Raw genomic sequence first — 26627 nt, forward strand, 5'->3', positions numbered from 1 at the left:
CCTCTCACTGTCACGGCCTCTCTTGTTGCGGAGCACAGGCTCCAGACGCGCAGGCTCAGTAGTTGTGGCTCACGGGCCTAGTTGCTCCGTGGCATGCGGGATCCTCCCAGACCAGGGCTCGAACCCGTGTCCCCTGCATTGGCAGGCAGACTCTCAACCACTGCGCCACCAGGGAAGCCCTCTATTTTTATTTTTACAACAGATATTTTTTCAAAAGCATCCCTGATTTCTTGCAGAGTGGTGACATCTAGCACCCACCCCATCCAGCAGTGCACAAGGGACCACAGCGCCTAGAGCAAAAGAATAGGTAATTAGCCACAAAAGGAGAAACACAAATGACCAGGATGAAGGGTTATTCATTCTCACTACTGATTAGAAGTATAAATTAGAACATATGATTCCATTTTCACCTATATAATTGGCAAAGATTCCGAGAAGTGATCATGTTTAATCTTGGCAAGTGGGTGGGGAAGTAGGCATTCTCATACACTGATGGGAGAGTATACTCTGGTATGAGCCTTCAGGAAGGCAATTTGGCAGTAATATATTACCTTTTGAATATATTTGTGTATTTTGTGTATTCATTTAGGGCTGGTTCAGATATCTGGCTCCTACACGTCCATCTGTGGTGGTGTTGTCCATCATTGATTTAAAACTTATTGAAGGGTGGAACTGTGTCATTCCACGCAGCCCTGTGACCAGATAGACACTTCAGAAGTGCTTTTTTTTTTTTTTTATAAATTTATTTATTTATTTATATTTATTTTTGGCTGTGTTGGGTCTTCGTTTCTGTGCGAAGGCTTTCTCTAGTTGCGGCAAGTGGGGGCCCCTCTTCATCGCGGTGCGTGGGCCATTCACTGTCGTGGCCTCTCTTGTTGCGGGGCACAGGCTCCAGAAGCGCAGGCTCAGTAGTTGTGGCTCACGGGCCTAGTTGCTCCGCGGCATGTGGGATCTTCCCAGACCAGGGCTCGAACCCGTGTTCCCTGCATTGGCAGGCAGATTCTCAACCACTGCGCCACTAGGGAAGCCCCAGACGTGCTTTTGAGGACAATTATGGTAATGATAAAATAAATGACTTATCTTCTTGGATTTACAAATGGTCATCAGTCATTTGTTGATAGCCTAAGCAGGTCTCAGTGCCTTGTGAGGTCTATCAGGGACTCAAGCATAAGGTAAGGTTCCTGTCCTCAGGGCTGACCTACAGAGTCAGGACAAAGCTCAGTAACAGCATGGGGGAGCATGCAGGTAAGGCTAAATTGTGAAGTGGAGACTACCACAGGCTGAGCAATGAGCCAGCTCGGAATCATCTGTGCAGAAATAATGAGGACCTCGGAGAGGAGGGGCTCACATCTCGTTTCCACTGGTCACTCCATCCTCCTTCTGCACTGACGCTCTGATGAACACTCTTACCAAGCAGCACAGCTGGTGCATTTGAATTTGCCTCTTTTTCCTGGCAGGCAGTGATTTCTTTCAAAGTGTATCTCAGGGCAACCCAAATGGTTGATGAGGGAAAACTTCTCTGTATAGAAATATTCCAGGTCAGAAATGTAGAAGGAATGATAGAGTTAGAATCTTACCATCTTGCAAAAACCTTAATGGAATAACAGGTGTAGGCAATGATTATCAGCTGTACTTAACATCACGAGAGACATCTAGTCCTCAGGTGCCTGGATGGGAATAAACACCACCACTTATGAAGTGTGCCTGCCAAAAAACAAAACCCAAAGCAGATTGAGCCTCTAAATCTAACATTTGATTTATAGGAAATTCAGGGGAGTAGGAATATGCTAAATAATACTACAGAGATTCCATCAGAAAAATTTTAAATGGAGGGAACTCTATAGAAACAATGCCCTATTCTTCAGTAAATGACAAGGGGGAAGAAAGGAGGAAAAGAGAAACTTTAGGTTTAAAAAAGAGACTTAAAAGACATCAGTCAAAAAAAAAAAAAAAAAGACATCAGTCAAATGTAATGCGGGGCCCTTGCTTGGATCCTGATTTGAACAAGCCAAGTATTTTAAGATATATATACTACATATAATGTATACGTATATTCATATGTCTATGACATAATCAGGGGATATTTGGTATTGAGGAATTTTTGGTAAATTTGGTAAATTTGTTTTGATATTGTTGTTTTGTAACACTCCCTCACCCTTTTCTAGAGGCACAGATTTAAACATTTACAGAAGGAAAAAAAAAAAAAAGGCAGGCAATGGAAAGGAAAATGAGAAAAAATGAGTAGGTGTCAACTCTCCATAAACTACGGGAAGTGATTGCAGGTTGACTGGTGATTTTTACGTCCTCTTCTCCAGTCCTTTTACTTTACAAGTGCAGACCAAACCATGTGTGAGAATGTTAAACAAACAAACAAAACACACCCTCCAGGAAAAGAAAACAATAACAAAAAGCAGAGAATCAGTGACACGCTCGGACAGCTGGGGATCAACTTGAGACTGTGCCAGTAGCAGGGCAGTCAGGCCTCGTGTGGATCCGGCCATGGGTTTAGAGCACACTTTCTCCTTCAGGGACGTGTGTTCTTTCACGTGACTTCTCTGAGCCCACTGACTCTGGATGAACGTGCTGCTTCCTCCCCAAACGCTGTTGCTTTACTTGGGAGTAATGATCTCCTCCTCCACGCTCAGCTTTTTCCCTTCATACACATGCCTTACCGTGGCCGATAATCACACGCTGATGCAGACCTAAAGAGCACAAATGGAGCGTTTGCTTGAAGACTGAAGAGTCTTGTGTCACTGCACACAAAGACTAAAGCGAGGAGGACCCCTAAATGTCATCACACGCTGCACACTGTAACATGTACCCGTTAGAGAACAATTGGGTGGATTTTTAGAGCTGGAAAATTTTTTTCCATTAGGTCTCACAGCAAACCAGGAAGAATGGTGGTTACACTGCTGGCTTTTCAAGCCAGGACCCTGAGGTACAGAGCTGTTGTTACCAGTCTAGAACTGTCAGTTTGTCTTACTAAACCACTGCTTCATTGTTTCACAAATATTTATTGTGTACCTGCTGCACTAGGCCCGGAGGATATCCCCACGACAAGGCAAACATGGCCTGTGCCCTTCGACGCCGCTGCAGTCCCCTCTGGCAGAGGGTGATTGAGAGGGAGTTAGCGGGGACCAGACGGTATGTGCTCTGTAGGTTGTGGCCAGATGTTGGGATTTTATCTAATTGGGATGGGAATCAGATGGAGGACCTTAGGCAAAGGAGTAATATGATCCAATTTAGTTTGAAAGGATTGCTCTGGCCACTGTGTGGAAAATGGGCTGGGAGTGGGGGATGGAGAATGGAGGCTGGGAGGCCCGTTAGAGGCTACAGCGGTGACCCAGGAGAGGGAAGATGGTGACTTGGACTAGGGATGGATTCTGGATAAGGTAGAGTTGACAGGATTTGCTGATGGATTGGATGTTGGGGATGAGAAAAGAGAAGGTGAGGAAACCTCTAAACTTTTTGGCCTGAGCCATTGGGTGTTTGGTGTTTCCACAGGGGAGACTGGATGAGGAACAGGTTGAGGGAGAAAACCTTGAGTTCTATTTGGGAATGTTAAATTTGACATGTCAACTAGTCATCCATGTAGAGATGAGTTGGCCTTAGGATATAGAGATCAGGAATTCTGGGGAGAGACCAGAGCTGGAAATACAGATTTTGGAAGTAACTGGTTGTGGGCCTGGATAAGATTACCTAAGGAGAGTGAAGCTAGAGAAGACAAAGGATCAGTTTAGGTCACTCTACAGCTTAGAGGGGACAGAGGAGGAACAAGCAACATGCAGGAAACCCCTTACGTGCTCCAACAACTCAACTTCAGAATGTGCAACCAGCCAGTGAGGTAAGAGGAAAAGTGGAAGACCAGAGAAAAAAGTGTGACATGAAGTAGGGAGTGAGCAGCTGGGTAGAAATGCTGCAGAGAGAACTAGTAAGATGACAACAGAGAGGTGACCATCAGATTTAGGGACGTGGAGGTCAACTGTACAGAGGTATGGAGGTGTGGATGTATGGAGACCCCTTGAAATGGGCTGAGTAGAGAAAGGCAGGTGAGAAAGTGGACCAAGACTGTGGACAATGCAAGGTTTGCTGTGAAGGGGAGGAAAGAAATGGGGCAGGATATAGGGGGAGATGTAGGGTCAAGGGGCTATAGTTTTATTGTTGGGTTGTCTTGGATTTTGGCTTTTTAGAGACAGGAGATACTAGAACGTGTCTGTATGCTGATACAGATGATCTAGTAGAGGTAGGGGATATTTGTAGGGGCTGAGACCTTGAGGGCTCGGATGGGAAGCACAGGTTGGGGGTTGCCCTTAATGGGAAAAGGCATCTGCAGTCACAGGAGGAAAAGCAGAGGGTGTGACACTCTTTCCCCAAGTTCTTTTGATTATCTTAGATGCCCGGAGGCCCCTTCCGTGTGCATTACTTTAGCAAGGCCCAGTCTCTGAATTTTCAGAAGAATTACAGATAGCAAAAATTCTTAGCCAAAGTAGTGCATTCTGAATGCTGGACTTTCAGACACTGCATAGGAAATACATAGCTGGGCTGGGAAGTGTCTTTTTGGTTTCCCTGAAGCCACACTTTTTGGGTGATCATCTACTCCACTTATGTGTAAGACCAGTTGGGAAAGTTGTATCATTTTTTTCCCCCTAGGATCCCTTAACCAAGTCATGGATCATCAAGCATTAAAATTAACAGCACCTGAGCTCTGAGTCGGCTTCAATGCTGTAGATCTTACTTTGTGCCCTGTGGGTTCTATTTTAAGTTCATTTCTCTTCTAGAATTGACTGCCAGGGGAAAAACTTTTCTGTGATTACTTTCATCACAGAACAAGAATATATGACTTATCTTGGTTTCCTCTTTATCTTTTGCTTCAAGGAAGCACAGAAATAAATTTACTGCTTAATCATAAGAACTTAGAGCTTTGGTCTCTCAGATTTTTATTTTCTATCTTCACAACTTTGTGTTGCTTATCCCTTTTCTTTTGTTTCTTTTCCAAATTAATTTTTTTATTTTGAAATAATGGCATATTTACATGAAGTTGTAAGATATAATACAGAGGGATCCTGCGAACCCTTTACCCAGTTTTCTCAATGGTAACATCTTGCACAGTTACAGAACAATTTCACAACCAGGATATTGATATTGATCCAGTCAAGATACAAAACATTCCATTGCTATGAGGATCCCTCACGTTACACTTATAGTCACACACTTCTTTCTTGTCCCCACCCTCTCCTTAACCCCTGGCAACCACTAATCTCTCCTCCATTTCTATAATTTTGTCATTTCAAGAATGCTATATACATGTAATCATACATGTACCTAACTTTACAGTACCTAACTTTTTGGCATTGGTTTTTTTTCACTCGATATAACTTTCTGGGAATTCATCCAGGATGTTACATGTATCAATAGTTTGTTCTTTGCAGCACTATTTACAATAGCCAAGACATGGACAGATGAATGGATAAAGAAAATGTTGTACCTATATACAATGGAACATTACTCAGTCATAAAAAAGAATGAAATAATGCCATTTGCAGCAACATGAATGGACCTAGAGATTATCATACTAAATGAAGTAAGTCAGACAGAGAAAGACAAATATTATATGATATCACTTATATGTGGAATCTAAAAAAATGATACAAATGAACTTATTTACAAAACAGAAACAGACTCACAGACTTAGAAAACAAATTTATGGTTACCAAAGGGGAAAGGTGGGGGGAGGGATAAATTAGGAGGTTGGGATTAACATATATACACTAGTATATATAAAATAAATAATCAACAAGGAGGGCAATTCCCTGGTGGTCCAGTGGTTAGGGCTCTGCGCTTCCACTGCAGGGGGCACGGGTTCTATCCCTGGTCAGGGAACTAAGATCCCGCATGCTGTGCGGCACGGCCAAAAAAAAAAAAAACCACAAGGACCTACTGTATAGCACAGGAACTCTACTCAAGACTGTAATAACCTATATGGAAAAAGAATCTGAAAAAGAATAGATATATGTGTATGTATAACTGAATCACTTTGCTGTATACCTGAAACTAACACAACATTGTAAATCAGCTATATTCCAATATAAAATAAAAATTAAAAACAAATAGTTTGTTCCTTTTTATTGCTGAGTTGTATTCTGTGATGTGGATGTACCGAAGCTTGTTTAATTCGTTCTTCAAAGGACATATGGATTGTTTCCAGTTTGGGCTATTACAAATAAAGCTGCGATAAATATTCATGTACAAGTTTTTGTGTGAACATAAGTTTTCATTTCTCTGAGCTTATACTTTTCTTTTTTAATTAATTTATTTATTTTTGGCTGTGTTGGGTCTTCGTTTCTGTGCGAGGGCTTTCTCCAGTCGCGGCAAGCGAGGGCCACTCTTCATCGCGGCACGCAGGCCTCTCACCGTCGCGGCCTCTCTTGTTGCGGAGCACAAGCTCCAGACGCGCAGGCTCAGCAGTTGTGGCTCACGGGCCCAGTCGCTCCGCGGCATGTGGGATCCTCCCAGACCAGGGCTCGAACCCATGTGCCCTGCATCGGCAGGCAGACTCCCAACCACTGCGCCACCAGGGAAGCCCCTGAGCTTATACATTTTATAGTTAATTGTACCAGGTCTTTTTCTGTGAGTGGCTAGTATATAATCATAAATAAAGACCACCGACTATTTTTGTATTGTGATTGTTATTAGCATGTTATTATCTTTCATCTTCCAACTCCTCTCATGGCCTGGAAAAAAGCAGATGAAACTTGGAAGAGCTACATAGTGTGTTCACAGGTCCAGTGGAGACTGAATTCTGATATATGTTCTCAACTCCCGGCTTTTATGTGGCTATTATGGAAACCACTGCAGCTCTTAAGACAGAGTTTATTTTTGCTTCTTCTCTCTGGAATCCTGGTCGATATGAAACAAGCTTGATTTCTAGTCGCTTGCTTAGGAATGGCTCAGAGGTGTGGTTGGATATTCTTTCAATGTGTGTGGGCAATTAAAACAAAAGTTCTAAAACAGATGCAAGTACAGCTGTCCCCTAGATTCACTTCATCTTGATCTCACATTTGAAATTAAGATAATCACTTCATGGCACCGTGGTTTTATACAAATCTCTGCTAAAAAGAATGTTCAATTTAGAGAAAGATACAGAATGAATCCACCATGAAACCCAAGCCATGTGTTTTTATTGAAACCACAGCTGACCAACCATAATGGAGAAATGGAGGGTGAGAAAGCGTGTGTAGCTGTTCGTTTTTGAGGTTCTAAAGTGACACGGCCAGATACAGCTGTCACTCTCTCTGCCTATATTAGTCTAATATCTGGCAATTAAATTCTATTGGCTCATTTGTTTCATTCAGCATTCTGCTCACTCTGTGCCGGGGACTGGGGTGGGGTCTGGAAACTGGGAGATTGATGAGATGCTGTTCCTATGCTCAAGGGGCTCACAGTCCAGTGAGGGGTAAGGTGATGTCTAAACAGTCACAAGATGATGCACTAAGAGCTTCCAAAGTGTATTCCAAAGTCTGCAAGTTGTGCCAGCGGCAGCCTCCGGTCACCAGGCGTGGAGGCAGCAGGGGGCTACTGGACTGGTTTGGCAGTGTGGTCTTGTCTGTGGTTATAGCTTGTTATCCACTCTCCTTTAATTCTTGTATGTTTTCCAAGCCTTCCTGGTGATTCTACCCAATGTACTCCCAGTAAATTCTCTTTCTTCTTAAATCAGCCAATGTTGATTGATAGACTGCTAGTTTCAGGTTATTAGGCATCCCTCCAGGATTGATTTATGAATGTAAATGCAGGACTAAGTCTCACCCAGTTGTGAAAATGATGAAATACTTCCATGTCAGTTGGTAAATAAACACTGCTCCCAGCCCCCTAAGGCCCCAGGCTCCCTGGTCCCTCCCCTGGGACCCTCTCTCTTCTTTACAATCCATCATCTCAAGGTGTTACACTGGGCACAGGTGCTCTGGTACTACAGGTGGCATTCTTTCTGATTGACAGGTGCCTCTGGTGATGCATCTAAATGTACACGGTATACATATATGTTATGTATGTAAGTATATATACATATCAAAAATTCAGGATGAATTCGTGTCAAATGGGAACTTACTGCACATTCTGTGTGGCTAATGTGAGACCTTTCCATATAAGCACATGTAGATTTGTTTCCTTTTCAAATGGCTGCTTGGTGTTTCATTACAGGGATTTAACTACAAATGATTTAACCAATTTGGGGAGGTTTTAAAAAATAGAGATATCCTTCCTCCACATCTCAGTACCACCTACAAGGGTGTGGCCAAGACAGCAGAGTAGGAAGACCCTGAGCTCAACTCTTCGCTCAGGCACACCAAAATGACAGCTATTTATAGAGTAGCTATCAATGAGAACAACCTGAAGACTAGCGGAGACATCTTCGACAACTAAAAATATAAAGAAGGAACCACAACGAGATGGGTAGGAGGGGTAGAGTCACAATATAGTCAAGACCCACACCTGCAGGTAGGGGACCCACAAACAGGAGGATGAGCACCATTGCAGAGGTTCTCCCCAAGGAGTGAGCGGTCCAAACCCCACACTGGGCTCTCCAGCCAGGAGGTCCTGCATTGGGAGGACGAGACCTCAGAAGTTTGGCTTTGAATACCAGCGGGGCTTAATTTTAGGCGACCCAGAGGGCTGTGGTAAAGAGACTCCCCTCTTAAAGGACACATCCAAACTCTCACACACTCTGGGACCCAGGGCAGAAGTAGTCATTTGAAAGGAGCCTGGGTCAAATCCACCTGCTGACCTTGGAGAGCCTCCCAGAGAGGCAGGAGATAACTGGGACTCACCCTGGGGACGTAAGACACTGGCGGCAGTCATTTTGGGGAGCTCATTCTATCACAAGGACACTGGTGGTGGCAAGTGCCATTTTAGAATCCTCCCTCTAGCTTATGAGCCCCAGGACCCAGACTTGCCCAGTATCAGTCCTGGGATGCCCCTAGCCAAGCAGCTAGCTGGGCTGGGACACAGCCCCACCCATCAGCAGGTCAGCTGCCCTAGGCTCCTCTAAGCCCCCGGCTACCCTGGGACCCAGCCCTGCCCACCAGTGGGCTGGTACTAGCACTGGTTTGCAACCTCACCCATTAGTGGGGTGGGGGAGGGCACCAGCCCTAGGAGCCCCTAAGTCTCAGCCCTGCCCACCAGTGGCCCAACATCAGCTCTGGGACTCCCAAGGCCCTGCAGCCAGAGATCCTGGGACCCAGTTCCATCCACTAGTGGGCCAGCACTAGCCCCGGGCCCCCTGGTCCTGCAGCCAACTGTCAAGATCCAGTCCCCACCTGCCAGCAGGCCAACATCAGCTCTAGGACCTCGAGCCTTACCACCAGAGAACCCGAGACTTTGTATGGTGACAGATGGTAACTAGACTTATCATGGTGATTATTTTGAAATGTATAGAAATATCAAATCACTATGTTGTACACCAGGAAGTAACATAGTGTTATAGGTCAATTATTCTTCAAAAGTAAAGAAACAAACCCATAGAAAAAGAGACCAGATTTGTGGTTACCAAAGGCGGAATGTGGGGATAGGTGGGGGTGGGCAGAGGGGGAGTGGGGTGAAGGTGGTCAAAAGTTACAAACTTCCAGTTATAAGATACATAAGTGCTAGGGATGTCATGTACGACGTGATAATATACTACTGTATTATGTTATATGTGAAATTTGTTGAGAGTAAATTCTAGGCATTCTCATCACAAGGAAAAAAATATTTTTTTTCTATTTCTTGAATTTTGTATCTATATGAGATGATGGATGTTCACTAAACCGTGGTAATGATTTCATGATGAATGTTAGTCACATCATTATGCTGCTCACCTTAAACTTGTGCAGTGCTTGTACTGTACTTGTGCTGTGCAATTACATACTGCAATTGTACAGTATGTCAATTATATCTCAATAAAACTGGAAGAAAAAAAAAAAACACCTGCAAGATGGAGATTCAGGAAGTCTAGGGAGAGGCTGACCATGTGAATTTTCCAAACTCTCCAGGTGGTTCTCCAGATCTGGGATTTATTGGCATGAGCAGTGCATCAGCTGGCGCTGCAAACATGGAAGCAAAGAAAAAGCCATGAAACTTCCTTTATAAAAGAAGGCCTGTCTTCTCCTTTCTAGGACACAAGATATAAAATAAACAATATAAAAACTTGTGTTTAAAGACTTCCAATCCTTAAGTTTATAGTTGCCCTGGCTTGCTACCAGATTGTAATTTTTCTCTGTTTAGCAATAACTAAAAGGAATGCCAGTCTAGAAACAAGATGAGGGGCAGAGCCCTCTCAATAAGTTCCGTATATACAGGCCAAGCTTTTGTTTCCAAAGAACATTGCTGTCTCTCTTGTATTTAGAAAAAATTCAACTTTGGTTGTCTTCCAGGAACTGAGCAGTGGCCAAACATCAGTATTTCTTCAGATTTGAAAGTGAATCTTGATTTTTTTTTTTCATAAGTCGGCATAAAGCTCAGATAATCAACTACAGTTCTTGGAAAGGATTAAACTGTAATTCAGTTCAGCACTTCCAGGCAATCTGGAAGCTAGAAAAGTATATTTATGGGAAAAGAGGTTTATATAAATACTTTATTCAGTGACCCACATGATAGAGTTGAGAATAAGCATCTTGTGTTGGTGGATGATACCAAATTAGGTGGAGTTGCTAACATCCCATATAGTGAGAACTAAACTCACTGTGACCCTTTTAGATTGGCCTTGACACACTTTTAAAAAATGACACATACCACAAATACAAGATGAAAAATGGCTCACAAGAGCTATAGTGAAAAAAAATATGAGATTTTCAAAGTTAACAACTATGTCACAAGTACAGAATTAGTCAGCAATAGAGAAACTATTGAGAAAACAAACAAAAAAACATGATACTGGAATGTTAATGAGGAAAAGATATCAAAACTCCTGAATACTTTTCCCACATATGGCCTGGGTCAGGCCTTAACTGGAAAATACTCCTATCCAGTTTGGGACTTCATAATTTGGAAGTCTATCTAAAAAAATAAAATGTGCCTGAAAAATGTGGGTGACTTATGAGATAGGGGGAGAAAAATCTCTGAGAGAAAAATTAAGCTAATTGGAATTATTTGAACTGCAGAAAGAAAACTCAGAAACAGCTTTAGAACTGTCTTCAAATATTCATGGTATGATTATGGAGTGCTGAATATCTTTTTCTCTTTTCTACAAAAGACACAACTGGAAGTCAAGAGGTAAACACGCAGTAATTTGGATTAACTTTGATCTGAGGACATGTGTTCTTGAAGTAGATTAGTGTACTGGGTAGCTATGTATAATACCTAGAATGTACAGACCATGGACTCGGGAGCCAGAATGCTTGAGTTCAGATCCCAGCTCAGCTGCTTAATATCTATGAGCCTGACTTACCCACAACCTGTCTCAGTTTGCCCATCTAAGAAGTGGGAGGTCAATACTCTCTGCCTCATAAGGTTGTGGGGAAGATAGTATGAGATGATGTAGGCAAGTCCCGAAGGGATGCGATTACTTGCTGATCACTAAGGATGGTAAAACTTCTAGAATGGACTCCTGGAGGGGATCCTTGAATCTTTTCCTAGATTGTCTCAAACTTACGGTTAGATTTATAGTTCTAATTTGAGACAAGTTTGTGAACAACACATAGCATCTGCGCGAAACATCTCACACAATATTTTAGCCATCATTTCAAAATTGCCTCACTCTATCACATTCTTATAACACAAAATTATAAATCTTGTGCACCCAGCTGAGACTGCCTTGCACACAGTATGCATATGCGATCAGGTGGATTGCAAACCTGGACATGGCTCATGAGAATATTTGCTCCTTGGTCTTTTGATATTGCAGAGATATTATCAAATAATCTTCATATCATATACCTTGGAATATATTCATGTCTGAAATTTGTGTTAATGAGCCAGTTTAACTCAATTCAAATAAATTCCATTTAGTTCAACTAAGCATTATCGAGGACATGTGCTAGGCCCTTGGAACAACAAATGACTCTTGTTCTCTGCCTTTAAAGACCTCACAGTCTTACAAGAAGAAGAAGCAAAAATAGTTCTTTTTTTTTTTTTTTAAATAGTTCATTTTAATATCATGTGACAGAAGACAAATTTCAGGGGCAAATTGCCATGGAAGCATAGAACCTGAATGATGATTTTTTCTTTTTTAATTTTATAACTACTTTATTTATTTATTTTTGGCTGTGTTGGGTCTTCGGTTCGTGCGAGGGCTTTCTCTAGTTACGGCAAGTGGGGGCCACTCTTCATCGCGGTGCGCGGCCCTTTCACTATCGCGGCCCCTCCCGTTGCGGGGCACAGGCTCCAGACGCGCAGGCTCAGTAGTTGTGGCTCACGGGCCCAGCTGCTCCGTGGCATGTGGGATCTTCCCAGACCAGGGCTCGAACCCATGTCCCCTGCGTTGGCAGGCAGATTCTCAACCACTGCGCCACCAGGGAAACCCCTGAATGATGATTTTTGTCTGGGAATCACCAAAGGCTCACAGAAGTCCAGACACTTAAATGAACTTTGAAGAAAGAGGGGAGCGGAGAGAATTTCTCAGGTGAAGCTGAAAGGAGGTCTAGAGAGTGACAGCTTCTATTGGGTCCAGGGGCTGGATTTTTGTTATTGTTACCATTATTATTGTCATTATACATTACCATTATTACTTTGCCTAAGTCATGTTGGCATAAATCTGTGACATTTCTAGATGAACATGAACATGAAGCAGTATTTGAGGCAACAAGAACTCAAAAGGTCATGGGTTTAAGTTGTACCTCGGCTTTGCAGAAAGATTTCAAAAGCACCACTAACAACTCAGAGTAAGAATCCTGGTGTGTGTGTGCATGTGTGTGTATCCATCTATGTATTTATTTTTTGCCATTCTTACACATTTGGACCAAGACAACTTCTAAATAGTAAAATAATAAATGCCAGAGCAAGATGTCCTGCCTGTGATAAATGGAAGAGAAGGCACTCTTTCTAGATCCTCGTTTGGAAGGGTTCTGGTCATATCTGCCCAATCACAGGGGTGTATGAGATGTAAGCACTCTTCCCCGTTTATCTCTGCGGTCCAAATTGGTGAAAGCATACAACATTCTGCATGTAATGTGGGAAACTTCAAGAAATTTCAACCCCCTGCCTGCTGTTACTGACGCCGAAAACTTGGCCTCTGTGCACCGGTGCCGAATTGAATCTTGGAGACAGAGTTTTGGGTGAAGTAGAAAAGAATAGCTTTATTGCTTTGCCAGGCAAAGGGGGACACATCAGGCTCAGGCCTCAAAAACTGTGTGTCCTAACCTGGGGGGATTTGGTGAGGAGTTTTATAACAATGGTTCAAGGGCGGGGTTGCTGATAACGATCAGGGTGTGTGCAGGGCCTGTACTCCCTTAATCTGGCCTCAGGGGCTCTCCTGATCTTCTTTGAAGAAGGCTTCATCAAGAAGTTAGCATCTTCCAATTGTTGGGGGTTTTTGTTCTGCAGAAGAGCTTATCGTTATATGTATCCCTTGACCTACCAACAAGAAATGGAGGACATGGAAAGCTTTCCGTGCTCAGGAGCCCCCACAGGGTCCTGCTCGGTTTCATTCCGAAGGTTTTTAAGACAGGAATAGTAGGAGAAATGGTAAGAAGAGAGAAAGGAAAGCTCAGAGGAGGACACAGGTGTCCTGCCGAGTCAGGCTGAGTGGTGGTCCCAGAGGTCTCTCCTAATCTCCCTCCAGGCAATGAGGTTGTTCTCCTGCTGATGTTTTCCTCAATAACAAGAAACGAACCCTGTCATAAGTCAGGCCCTCCTGCGGTTACAAGGAGGGCAGCCCTGGCGCCACTGACCAGGCTGATCCCCACCCAACAGGCTCAGGATCCTGGGGGACAAAGCGGCATGTCTGTCCCTGGACACCAGCAAGTCTCTGGAATGGCGAACGGCCCCGGCAACATTGACAGGAAGGCTTTATTTTCAGGGCTGGGGGTGGAGAAGCAGCTGAACGAGGACTGTGCGGTGCTTTGCTGTGGTGCAAGGTCAAGGCTTTTTTTTCAAAGCAAATGACAGATTGTTCTTTGTCCATCTGTAGCTAAGTGACACCCGAGGCCCCAGGAGGAATAGTTGGTGTCCATCACGGGACGCCACGCCCTCATCACATGCTTGTGTCAGGCTCTAAAAGGAGTCTGATGAGCTGGCCTGCGGCCCTGCCCCTGACCTCTGGCCAACAACTCTACTTTCTCCCCCTTCGCTTCTCTGGTGTCTGGTTTCACAGATGCCAAGTAAAAACCTCATTGATTCAGCATTTGAAATCACTGGAGCTGAACTAACTAAAGTTTTCCCTTGCAATACCTTAGCAAAGGGCTTAATAAATAAACAGAGATAAAAAATTGTTAGAGGAAGAGGGGATTTAACCCAATTAAAATTATGAATGTATTGAAAATATTTTAAGTAGGGTTGATGTGCTAATCCTCTGATGGTTGATAGGTTTTATATTTTGGCCCATCTCCAATTGATTGGCACAATGTTGAGAAAGATTATGCATTTTAAAAAAAGGAGAGAAGGAAAAGAAAGAAAGATTATATTTATTTATAATATAATCTTTTATTATATATATTTAAAACAGCACTGTGATTGATTAGCAATGTCTGCGCTGGGCTCAAAGGAAGATACAGGAGTGGTAGTAAATAGGCCAGGTATTTGCTTCCTTAATAGTGCTCAAATCTCTTTTAGAAACAGAGCTGCGTAGAAAACAAACAAACGAAATGAAAGCAAAGAACATTAATTAAGCATTTATTGTGTTCTAGGCCTATGCTAGATACTGTAATTAATTTTTCATTTGATTCTCTTTGTACTCTGAAAAGTAGTAATGATCGTCCCATTTTACAAATGGGGAAATTGAATCCTATAGAGATTAAGGTGACAAAGGCCAGATGGCCAGTTGGCAGCAGAGTCAGATTTCAAACTCAGGTTTGGTTGATTCCAAAGTCCACTGTTCTTTCAATTAAAATAAAAAGGACTTCTAGTTGACAATGCATTAAATGAATCTGTATGTTAAAAGGCTTTGGCATGTATGGGAACACTTTCAATTAAAATAGTTTAAGTGGAGGTAAAATGGAATAATTAAAAAATAGTAATTCAAAAGAAGAAAAAGAGAGAAAAGGAACGAAGACAAGATGTGACAAATGGAAAACAATTAGCAAGATGGTAGACTTAAATCCAACATAGCAATAATTAGATACATAAATAGTCTAAGCCACCCCTAGTAAAAGGCAGAGATGATCAGATTGAATGAAAAAGCTAGATTCAACTATATGCTGCCTATAAGAAACACACTTTAAATATAAAGACGCAAATAGTTTAAAAGTAAAAGGATAGAGAAGGATAAATCAAAAGAATGCTGAGGTAGATTCAAAAATAAGAAATATTGCCAGGGATAAGGAGGTACATTACATAATGGTAAGAAATAATTTTATTGAGAAGACATAACAATTCTAAATGTGTAGTACCCAATAACGGAGCTTCAACACATCTAAAATAAAAACTGATAGAAGAAATAGAGAAATCTATAATTATAATTGGAGGTTTCAAGACTCTTCTCTCAGTAGCAAGATAGAATAAGCAGACAAAGCAGACAGAAAAATAGTGAAGATAGAGAAGACCAAAACAAAACTATTAACCAGCTTCACCTAATTGACCTTTATAGGATATTCCACCCAACAGTGGATACCTATTCTCTTCAAGTGCACGTGAAATATGCCCCACTATAATCTGGACCATAAAGTAAACCTTAGCAAACAAAAAAGAATTGAAAGCAAAGTATGTTTTCTAACCACAGTGAAATTAAACTAGAAATCAATAAAAGAAAGATTTCTGGAAATATCCGGTGGGTCAAAGAAGAGATCACAAGGGAAATTAGAAAATATTTTGAATTGAATGAAATAGTCGGAAATGCTGACATTTTACAAAGTCCACCTGGTCTGAATTAGTGTGATTCGCTTGCAGGTTTTCAGGCAATGTGCCATTGGGGCAATTTTATTAAAATACAGGAGCAAGGATACCATGCCATCCTCAGTCTTTCAATGAAGAGCAGATGGGTAAGGTCTGTACAGCGCCCTCCCCTCCTGCTCCCACTCTTCCCGCAGCCCTGGCTCCTCCCTGGTTTCAGATCACAAAGGAACACATACACAATGGAACTGCACTCCAGACACCATCCTAGCGTTGAGTATTTCTGAGAGAGCACCTTGCCCATGATACAATCACTGCGCAGTGAACCAAGAGCTGGGAAACTCTCACCTCAGGGAGCAGTTGTCAACTGTCTTCCTGGCTCTGGGTTTAAACACTTTCAGATAACAACACCAAGTATGTCTTGCCCTGTTGCAAATCTCTGAAGAGAATCAGAAGCCTGTGTGAAATTCATGCCATCATCACGGGTGAGGCAGGCAGAACGGGGCTTACACAACAGGAAAAACCAACCCAAGTATGGGGATGTATAGATTACGTGTTATTAATAGTAATCATAACATGTATGTACTACTTACTCTGTCCCAGGAATTATCTCTTTGAACCTTACAGTAACCCTATGAGGTAGGTGCATTCTGCAGAGGAGAGACTGAGGCACAGCAAGTTAGATAAATTACTTAGAGTTCCACAACCAGCAAGTGGACAGACCTTGGATTCCATTCAAGCAGTTTGCTCTGGCAGCTGAATGGCTCAAGAGGCTTCATATTGAAATACATAGTCTCAACTAGTCCCCACAAGGACCCCTGAGGGAGGCCTTGTGATTAAATGGGGAAATGATGCTGGAGGAACTGACAGAGACCCAGAGAGGTTAAATCACTTACCTGTGGTCGTTAGGCTGTTATGGTAGATCTGGAGATAGGACTCAGCCCTTCTAATCCCCAGGCCAGTGCCCTTTGCATCATACAATGCTGCCTCCCTCACCTGGGAGCCCTGGGAGAATCACTAATATTTCTTACATCCTGGTGTATTTACTTTCCCAAGCACCAGTGTGACCAGCTGTAGATGCACGTATGAATATGATGAACAGAGCAGAGGCGGTATTACTGGGCCGCAGTTCAGAGAGCTGCCAAGTATGGGGGAGAGGGAAAGGACTGGGGATTATGGGGCTATGTGGGTCCATCTAATATGGATCTGGTCAGAGAGTCTCAGGTCACACACATGAGCTGTGTGACCTCAAGAAAGTTACTTAACTTCTCTGAGCCTCTATTTCCTTGTCTTAAAAAATGAGGTAAAAATACTAACGGCTTCATGGGGTCACTGTGAATATTAAAGTGGTCAAAGCACATAAAGCACCTAATCCATTGCCTGGCACACAGGAAGTACAAAGGCGACACTGGCACATTTTCTAAGTGTTGCTTCTAAGAAGTGATTGCTTGCGTGTACACTCCTATAACTATAACCTCTGGATGAAAACAAACAAACAAATAAACAAGTTTTTCTCTTCCCTTCTTCCCCTCTTGAGAGTGGTGGTTTCTACCCTTGTGACTTCCCCAGGTGCTCACCAGCCTGGGGGCTATGAGACATTTGCCTGTCAGGGCCTGTTCCCACAGTCCAGCTCAGAGCCTCTCTCTGCTTTTAGTACACACCCACCATTTAGGAAATTCCTCCCTGGGTCCAGACAGGGTGTGTCTAGCCAGTACACTTTTTGTTTGTTTATTTGTTTTATCTTTTTTTTTTAATTAAAAAATTTTTTTATTTTTATTTTTTATTTTATATTGGAGCAGTACATTCATTGCAAAGTTCAGAAATGGGAGAATTCCATCAGAATGCTTCATAGAATATGCATATATATTCTATGGGGACAAGAGTGCCTGTAAAAAGAAGCTTGTTTTTTGCTTCCTAGTTCTGTACATTCCGCTTCTTCTGGAGAGGGTTAAGGCTCCATTTGAGATTTTTAGAGACAACGTCTCTAGAGTCTGCCCAGAGATTTGTAGGGGATTGCCCTTAAGGTAGGGGATTATCCTTAAGGTTCAGACCCCTTCCACTGAGAACATCCAAAGCTGTCCATTGGATAGATGAAATGCTAGAATCCCTTTTCCTTGCACCAAAATGCTAGAAATGAGCTCTTGGCAATATGTATCAAGAGCTCTAAAAAAGTTCATTCTCTACTATGATCCTTTTTAATTTTCTAAAATGGACATAGCTTTAAAGAAAATTGACCTTATTTTGAGATGCAGTTTAGCGCAGTGAACAAAAAAATGGACTCTGAAAAATGTAGATGGCTAGCTGGTTAGCTACTTGGTGGGAAGACTATACCCCAAATTGTTGAAGATGGTTTTCTCACAGTGGTAAAATTTTAGATGATTTTTTTCTTTTTGCTTCTGTGTTTTTCTACCATAAGAAAGAATTACTTGAGTAATTTATCCTAAGGAAATAACCACTTACTCTGCCAAAGATGTTTTAACAGCATTATTTATGGAGAAGACAACACATAAGCTAAATATTCACCAATAGGGAATTACTTATCTGAAGTATAGTTCACCCATATAATGATATATAATGCATCCACACAAAATGGTGTTTCCAAAGAATATTTAATATCATGGAGAATACTCATGATATAATGTTAAATAAAAAACACTGTATATAATAACACACTCAATAGAATGACTAGAATTAAAAATACTGACCGGGCTTCCCTGGTGGCGCAGTGGTTGAGAATCTGCCTGCCAATGCAGGGGACACGGGTTTGAGCCCTGGTCTGGGAAGATCCCACATGCCGCAGAGCGACTAGGCCCGTGAGCCACAATTGCTGAGCCTGCGCGTCTGGAGTCTGTGCTCCGCAACAAGAGAGGCCGCGATAGTGAGAGGCCTGCGCACCGCGATGAAGAGTGGCCCCCGCTCGCCGCAACTGGAGAAAGCCCTCGCACAGAAACGAAGACCCAACACAGCCATAAATAAATAAATAAATAAATAAATAATTAAAAAAAAAAAAATACTGACCATACCAAGTGTTAGTGAGGATGGGAAGGAACTGGAACACTCGTACACAACTGGTGGGACTGTAAAATGGTACAAATACTTAGGAAGACACTTTGACTTTTGAAAAATATACAAATTTAAACATATACCTACCTTATAATCCAGCAAGTCTATCCTAAATGTCTACTCAAGAAGCATATGTCCACACAAAGACCTGTGCATAGCAGCTTTATTCATAATAGCCCCAAACTGGAAACAATCCAAATGTCTATCAACAGGTGAATAGATAAACTGTAGTGTATCCATACAATGGAATACTACTCAGTAATCAAGAGGAATGAATTACTTGTACCTGCAACAATGTGGATGAACCTCAAAAACACTATGCTGAATGAAAGAAGCCAGACACAAAAGAATACATACTGTGTGTTTCCATTTATATGAAACACTAAAAAACCAAATCTAATCTATGGTGACAGATAGTCCCTCGGTGGTTGCCTGGAGCTGGGGATTGAGAGAATGACCAAGAGAGGGCACAGAGAACTTTTTGGGGTAATGGAAATATTCTTTATCTTGCTTGTGGTAGTGGTTTTAGGAGTGTATGAAGAAATATGTGTTGCCATTAATTACAACGTGACTAAATAAAAGTCATTATATAAATACATACACACACACACACACACACACCCACAATAGGATCTCAGTTTTAAAAATAAAAGAGGAGGCAGAGAAAGAATACTGGAAACATTCTTCTATAAGCATTCATACCTTATAGAAAAGTAGCCACAACATTGTAAATCAACTGTACTTCAATAAAAAAAATATAAATATATAAAAAAGAGAAAAATAGCAGTGACTAACTCTAGTCTATGCAGTTACAAGAGATTAAAAATTATTTGAATAATTTTCTGGTTTTCTTCTAGATTTGCTCCCATAAACAAATATTAATATAAATGTTACCAAATGCAATCTTTTTTTTTTTTTTTTGGCCGTGTTGTGCAGCATGTGGGATCTTAGTTCCCCACCAGGGGTTGAACCCGTGCCCCCTGCAGTGGGAGCGTGGAGTCCTTTTTTTAAAAAATAAATTTATTTATTTATTTATGTATTTATTTATTTTTGGCTGCATTGGGTCTTTGTTGCTGCGTGCGGGCTATCTCTAGTTGCAGCGAGCGGGGGCTACTCTTTGTTGTGGTGTGCGGGCTTCTCACTGTGGTGGCTTCTCTTGTTGCAGAGCATGGGCTCTAGGCGCGCGGGATTCAGTAGTTGTGGCTCATGGGCTTTCTTAGAGCATAGCCTCAGTAGTTGTGGCGCACGAGCTTAGTTGCTCCGCGGCATGTGGGATCTTCCCAGACCAGGGCTCGAACCCGTGTCCCCTGCACTGGCAGGCGGATTCTTAACCACTGCACCACCAGGGAAGTCCCAGCAAATGCAATCTTAAGTTAATAGTTTAAATTATTCAAGTTAAACCATTAAAAATTTTTTGCATCTTAAAAAAAATTCAAGCAGTTATATCTCAATAAAGCCGGGAAAAAAGATAAGGACTTTTCTGGTGGCACATGTCCATAGTGGGGTAAAAAAAGAGACAGCAGCACACTGTTCTCCTGCTCACTGGCTATCTCTCTTCACCAAGGCAGTAAACTGCATGCCAACCACAGCATGAAAGAATATAACTCCCATAACGCTGAGTAACACACGTCAGTAGTGGGTGCCTCCTAAAAATGTAGACGGTTTACATGAGGTAAGCAGATTTGCACTCATTGCCTACTGAGATCATTGAGCACTCGCTATGGGCAAGGCCCTATCCTCGAACCTTCAGGGGGCAGAGCTAACAGGACTTCCGGGTCGGTCTTTTCGTGACCCTGACCTCAAAGAAGCTCTGTGGGTGGTCCTCACCCCAGGAGCTGTGCCCCCCAGTCACATGGGCATAAGGGGACAGACACCCTGGAGTGTTGCTCCATGGGGGTGCATAACATTGGGAAGGACTCCTTTTTGGAGGGACCCTCCCAGCGCTGGCATCCCCAGTGGCCATCTCCTTCCTTGAGCTCCAAAATGGTGGGGACCACAAGTTATTTTTCTTGGGTACCTCCCACTCCCATAGCTCCTGTATGTGAAGGTACCCAATGACTATTTTTGCCAAATTAGGTCACTTTTATTTAGTTGATTTGGTGGGACAAAGGGAAATGAGCCATATCCCTTAACAGAGTGTGCCAATGCTAAGGCCAAGGGAGAGAGCAGGGACCGTGACCTTAAACCTGTCACAGGATTCAAAAATCCCTGGAGGGACTTCCTTGGTGGTCCAGTGGGTAAGACTCTGCACTCCCAATGCAGGGGGCCAGGGTTCAATACCTGGCTGGGGAACTAGATCCCGCATGCATGCCGCAACTAAAAGTTTGCATGCCGAAACTAAAGATCCCGCATGCCTCCACTAAGACCTGGTGCAGCCTAAATAAATAATAAATAAATATTAAAACAAAACAAAACAAACAAACAAACAAAATCCCTGGATACTTCCACGCAGTCCTTGGGAAAGACAATGAAGTTGGCCAAACCCTTCACTAGTCCAGATCAGAGAAGGTGCTTCCTCACTCTCTTCCTGCCTTTGGTACCTCTTCATCCAGGAGATCCACTTCCCCCCAGACTGGTTTTTCCACCAGAACGTGTTCCATGGCTTTGCTTCTGTTCATAAAGAAATAGCCGTTCTGGAATTTCCCTGGTGGCACAGTGGTAAAGAATCCGCCTGCCAAGGCAGGGAACACGGGTTCGAGCCCCGGTCTGGGAAGATCCCACATGCCGCAGAGCAACTAAGCCCGTGCAGCACAACTACTGAGCCTGCGCTCTAGAGCCCGCGAGCCACAACTGCTGAAGCCCACACGCCTAGAGCCAGTGCTCTGCAACAAAGACAAGCCACCGCAATGAGAAGCCCACACACTGCAACAAAGAGTAGCCCCCATTCTCCGCAATGAGAGAAAGCCCGTGCGCAGCAATGAACACCTAACACAGCCAAAAATAAATAAATAAATAAATTTATTAAAAAAAAAAGAACTAGCCGTTCTGGTTGAAACCTGGCCCATCTTGTTCAACCCATCTTCACAGTGGCTCGCTGTGTGCTTCCAGACCATGCTCTTCGGCTGTGTTCTAACTTCCCCACACTGAGAAGGGAGCTGAGAAAACTTGGCACCACCGTGTCTTGTAGACCTGCCACCCACCACAGGAAATGGATGTGGCATTGAGAAACCAGGCTGGCTCTGCCCACAGCACGTAATCACCGGGTTTCGTGTTTGGATGGTCCAAGCCAGTGCCAGGTCTCTTGTACTTGTAGGAGCCAGGACATAAAACCCCGAACTTTCTTCCAAAACAAACCTAGGGAGGCTTTATTCTCTGTGTTGATTTCCTTTGATGAGGTTTTCCAGGGCCTGATGGATGACTCTGTCCCCTCACCTTGGCCTCTAATTACTGCCCACACTTGCTCCCATCTGTTGTGGTTTCTGAGCTAGGAATGGAAGTGTACTTGGATGTTTTAGCATTGCTTTGGAACACGAGCCTAGAAAAGCACAACGTTCCCTGTAATTTCCACTCCTTTGGGTTCCTATTGAGCCTCATTTTTTTGCTGGTACAGCATATGATGCAAAGAATAATCAAGGTCTGGGCTCCTCCCCAAAGTGCCAGCTACCTCCCTGTCTTACCAGGAGTGAAATCAAATGACGAAGCAAGTTTCCATCTTTAATCAGCCATCAATCAGCAAGGAAGTCCGTACCTACTGCTACTATCAAGATGCCAAGGGGCGAGAGCAGTTCGCAGAGGTCGCGGCATGGCTTCTGTCCCCAAGGAGTTTGCCACGTAGACTCTGCAATCAGACGTACTCTCCACAGAGACCCGTGTGGCCAGTAACCAACGGGGCCACTTCTCAACCCAGGAGAAGACACACAGCAGCAGTGATTGTATTTGTTGCATATGCAGTGACGGCTCTACAAACTCAGAGCAACTTGAGGTCGCTGTGGACTGGGGGGCTCTGAGACTGTGACCTAGAAGAGGAGCCGTTGGAACTGAATCTTAAAAACCAAGGAAGGGGGCTTCCCTGGTGGCGCAGTGGTTGAGAGTCTGCCTGCCAATGCAGGGGACATGGGTTCGAGCCCTGGTCTGGGAAGATCCCACATGCCGCGGAGCAACTGGGCCCGTGAGCCACAATTACTGAGCCTGCGCGTCTGGAGCCTGTGCTCCGCAACAAGAGAGGCCGCGATAGTGAGGGACCCGCGCACCGCGATGAAGAGTGGCCCCCGCTCTCCGCAACTAGAGAAAGCCCTCGCACAGAAACGAAGACCCAACACAGCCAAAAATAAATAAATAAGTAAATAAATAAAAAAGGAAAAAGCAAAAACCAAGGAAAGGTTATTTGGGCAGAAAGGGAGGGAAGAAATTAAGGGCGCTCCACTCTGCATAAAAGTGAGGGTGAACCCGGCACTCCCAGGGACCCCAGCTGTGGCCTCCTCCTTTGCTTTGAAGTCCTTCCAGACTCTCTCCTTCAACTGCTTTAACTGAGTAGGAGAAGGCCAATTCAATCATGAGATGACCCAGACCGCCGAAGGTGAAGCAGCCCCTAAATCCCAGCTCTCCCATGCCAGTCCCAAGGAACCCAGTGCACGCATAGTCACTGAAGTAAAAGCAGCTAATTACAGAAGGTAGGCAGAGGGTGGGCGGAGGGGAAGGCTGAGGGAAATAGCATTGGGTGCCCAGGCCAGGTGGGGTGGAAGATGAGAGGGTTGGGGAGACCCCAGAGATGCTGCGGAAGAAGGCTGAAGGTCGGTGCTGAGACTCTGCCGTGTCATGGGAGGTCAGGTGGCCAGACAGCTCTGTTTGTCTTGTAGGTGTGGGCAGAGGCAACTAGAAAAAAGAGTCAACGGCTGATTGGCCCCAGCCTCTGGGTTCTGTGTGGAGCCTTGATAACCCAGTAAAAAGATTTTGTTTGAGGTAACAGACTGTATCTTCCCTCTCTTGCACTGCTACAAAGGATTTTACAGTCAAAAATTTGTTCCTGGGTTGGGCTTCCCTGGTGGCGCAGTGGTTGAGAATCTGCCTGCTAATGCAGGGGACACGGGTTCGAGCCCTGGCCTGGGAAGATCCCACATGCCGCGGAGCGGCTGGGCCCGTGAGCCACAACTGCTGAGCCTGCGCGTCTGGAGCCTGTGCTCCGCAACGAGAGAGGCCGCGACGGTGAGAGGCCCGCGCATCGCGATGAAGAGTGGCCCCCGCTTGCCACAACTGGAGAAAGCCCTCGCACAGAAACGAAGACCCAACACAGCCAAAATCAATCAATCAATCAATCAATCAAAACATACGCATCTGATTCAAGATCCTCATTAAAAAAAAAAAAAAAATTATTAAAAAAAAAAAAAAAAAATTTGTTCCTGGAGAGAAAATACCAGGAAGGAGGTGTGTGGTGAGCTCTGTGACCTTGGGTCCCTGGTCCGTCTCAGAGCCTCTGCAGTATCTCCCTGCACTTGACCTGGGGTGTCCCAGTCGATGCCAACCCAGAGTCAGCCTCTCCTGCCTCACCCTGCACGCCCTGGCAGTACTTTCTCTCCTTGACTCCCCTGCTAACAACAGCCCAGGCAGGACAGGGGTGTCCCAAGCCTGCTCAGGCTCTTCCCCAGGGTCAGGACCAGGGAGGCGGAGAGGGAAGGGGAGAAGCTGCCCAGCGCATGGGAACGCTGAGCCCAGAGGAGGCCAGGAGGGCTCCTGTGCCTGAGACAGGGACTCTGGGGCTGTCAGCCCGCCTGGGAGCTGCGAGTATTTCGGTTTGAGTGTGGGAGTAGCTTTTATTGATAGCCATGGATTTATTCAGCAGGACTGTAAATCTAGAAGGTCTTGTCTGTGCCCTTCACCACTATCTTCCCAGCAAGAGGCATCAGAACGGCACTGCCAGGGGGAGGTCCCCACGAAAGTTTCATCAATGAAAAGAGAATATCAACTCCATGAGTTCAAGAGGCTTTGCTGTTTTGTTTACTGCTTTATCCTCGGTGCTTGTCACAAGGTAAGCACGAAATAAATATTTGTTTACTGAGTGGATGATGAGTGAATGGATGAATTGGGTATTTAAAAATCACCCGATCAAGGCAGGAAGCCTTTTTAGAAGGTTGTAATTGGGGTAGAAATTAGGCAAAGCCTGAATTCAAGATCCATTCATTCTCTTATTGAGCACTACTGTATGCCAGGTACAATGACAGATGTTTGAGGGACAGAAATGAATCATACATGACCTCTGTCTTCAAGAGGGTCACAAGAGACTCACAGGCCCAAAATGCCACTGGAATTTAACCTCACAACAAGCCAATGAGGTCAGTACTATTATTTGACCCATTTTATAATTGAGAAAACAGGGGCATAGAGAGGTTAAGTAATTTGCCTGAGATCACACAGCTAGGAAATGGTCAAGGTAGGCTTCAAACCCAGGCATTCTGGTCCAGAGTTGGAGTTCTTAGCTACCACTCTATGTTAGAGACATAAGGAAGGGTAGAGAATTGCCATCTTTACTGTTTATAAAAACCCCAGAAGTTTGCTTCGTCAGGAGAAGCAGAGACCTGCAGACAGCAAAACCTTTTCAGTTCCAGGGTCCTGAAGACTTTGAAAATCTGAAGACTGTCTGGACACTCTTTCTAGAAAAACACACAGTTGCAAATGTAGTCCTGGGGTTTTGTGGGTACCCAGAAACCTATCCATAGACCCATCAGGCCTGTGAACTTCAGATTAATGGGTCGAAGTTTCTCAATTTGGCCTGGAGGTGGGGATGGGGATGGGAGGTGGGTTTGAAGAATGGGATCAAGGTTTTTGTTCTGAGGTCGGGGCCAGACTCAGCTGAGCAGGGCGACAGGCTGCTCAGGCCACCATGACTGCCTGCTGCCTTGCTCAGTGCTCCAGGGATGAAAGCACCCGCTTCAAACTCTGAGTCATCTGGTGCTATTTCTTTGCATATTTTTACAAGAAAAGAGACTTTATTTGGAATGATTTGCCAATGTATTATAAATCAAGAGACAAACAAAACAGACTTCAAGGCACTACAGAAACTTAGTTTCAGGAGCTATAAAAATAAACTACTTCCAATGTCCTCATAGGACATATAAATTCAACTCCAGAGAAAAGAACAGATGAAATCAATTCACTTTTCAAGATGTTATAAATCTAGCTAATACAATGCATAGTTATTTTCTTCTTTAAAAAATTACATCAAGGTAATACATGACCAGGATTAAAAAGTAAAACCGGGACTTCCCAGGTGGTGCAGTGGTTAAAAATCTGCCTGCCAATGCAGGGGACACGAGTTCGAGCCCTGGGAGGGGAGGATCCCACATGCCGCGGAGCAACTAAGCCTGTGCGCTGCAACTACTGAGCCTGCGTGCCACAACTACTGAAGCCCGCACACCTAGAGCCCGTGCTCCACAACAAGAGGAGCCACCGTACTGAGAAGCCCGTGAACCGCAACAAAGAGTGGCCCTTGCTCGCTACAACTTGACAAAGCCTGTGCGCAGCAACGAAGACCCAGCGCAGCCAAAAAATAAAAATAAATAAATAAATAAAAAGCAAAACCTTTGGAAAATCTGGCAATGAAAAGCTACAGCTACATCTCTCCCCATCATGAATCCCAAACCCTAAAGGTGAGTACTTTTACCTGTTATGTTTTTACTGCCTCT

Source organism: Balaenoptera acutorostrata, chromosome 3 (genome assembly GCF_949987535.1).
Source record: "Balaenoptera acutorostrata chromosome 3, mBalAcu1.1, whole genome shotgun sequence".
NCBI classification, from domain to species: domain Eukaryota; kingdom Metazoa; phylum Chordata; class Mammalia; order Artiodactyla; family Balaenopteridae; genus Balaenoptera; species Balaenoptera acutorostrata.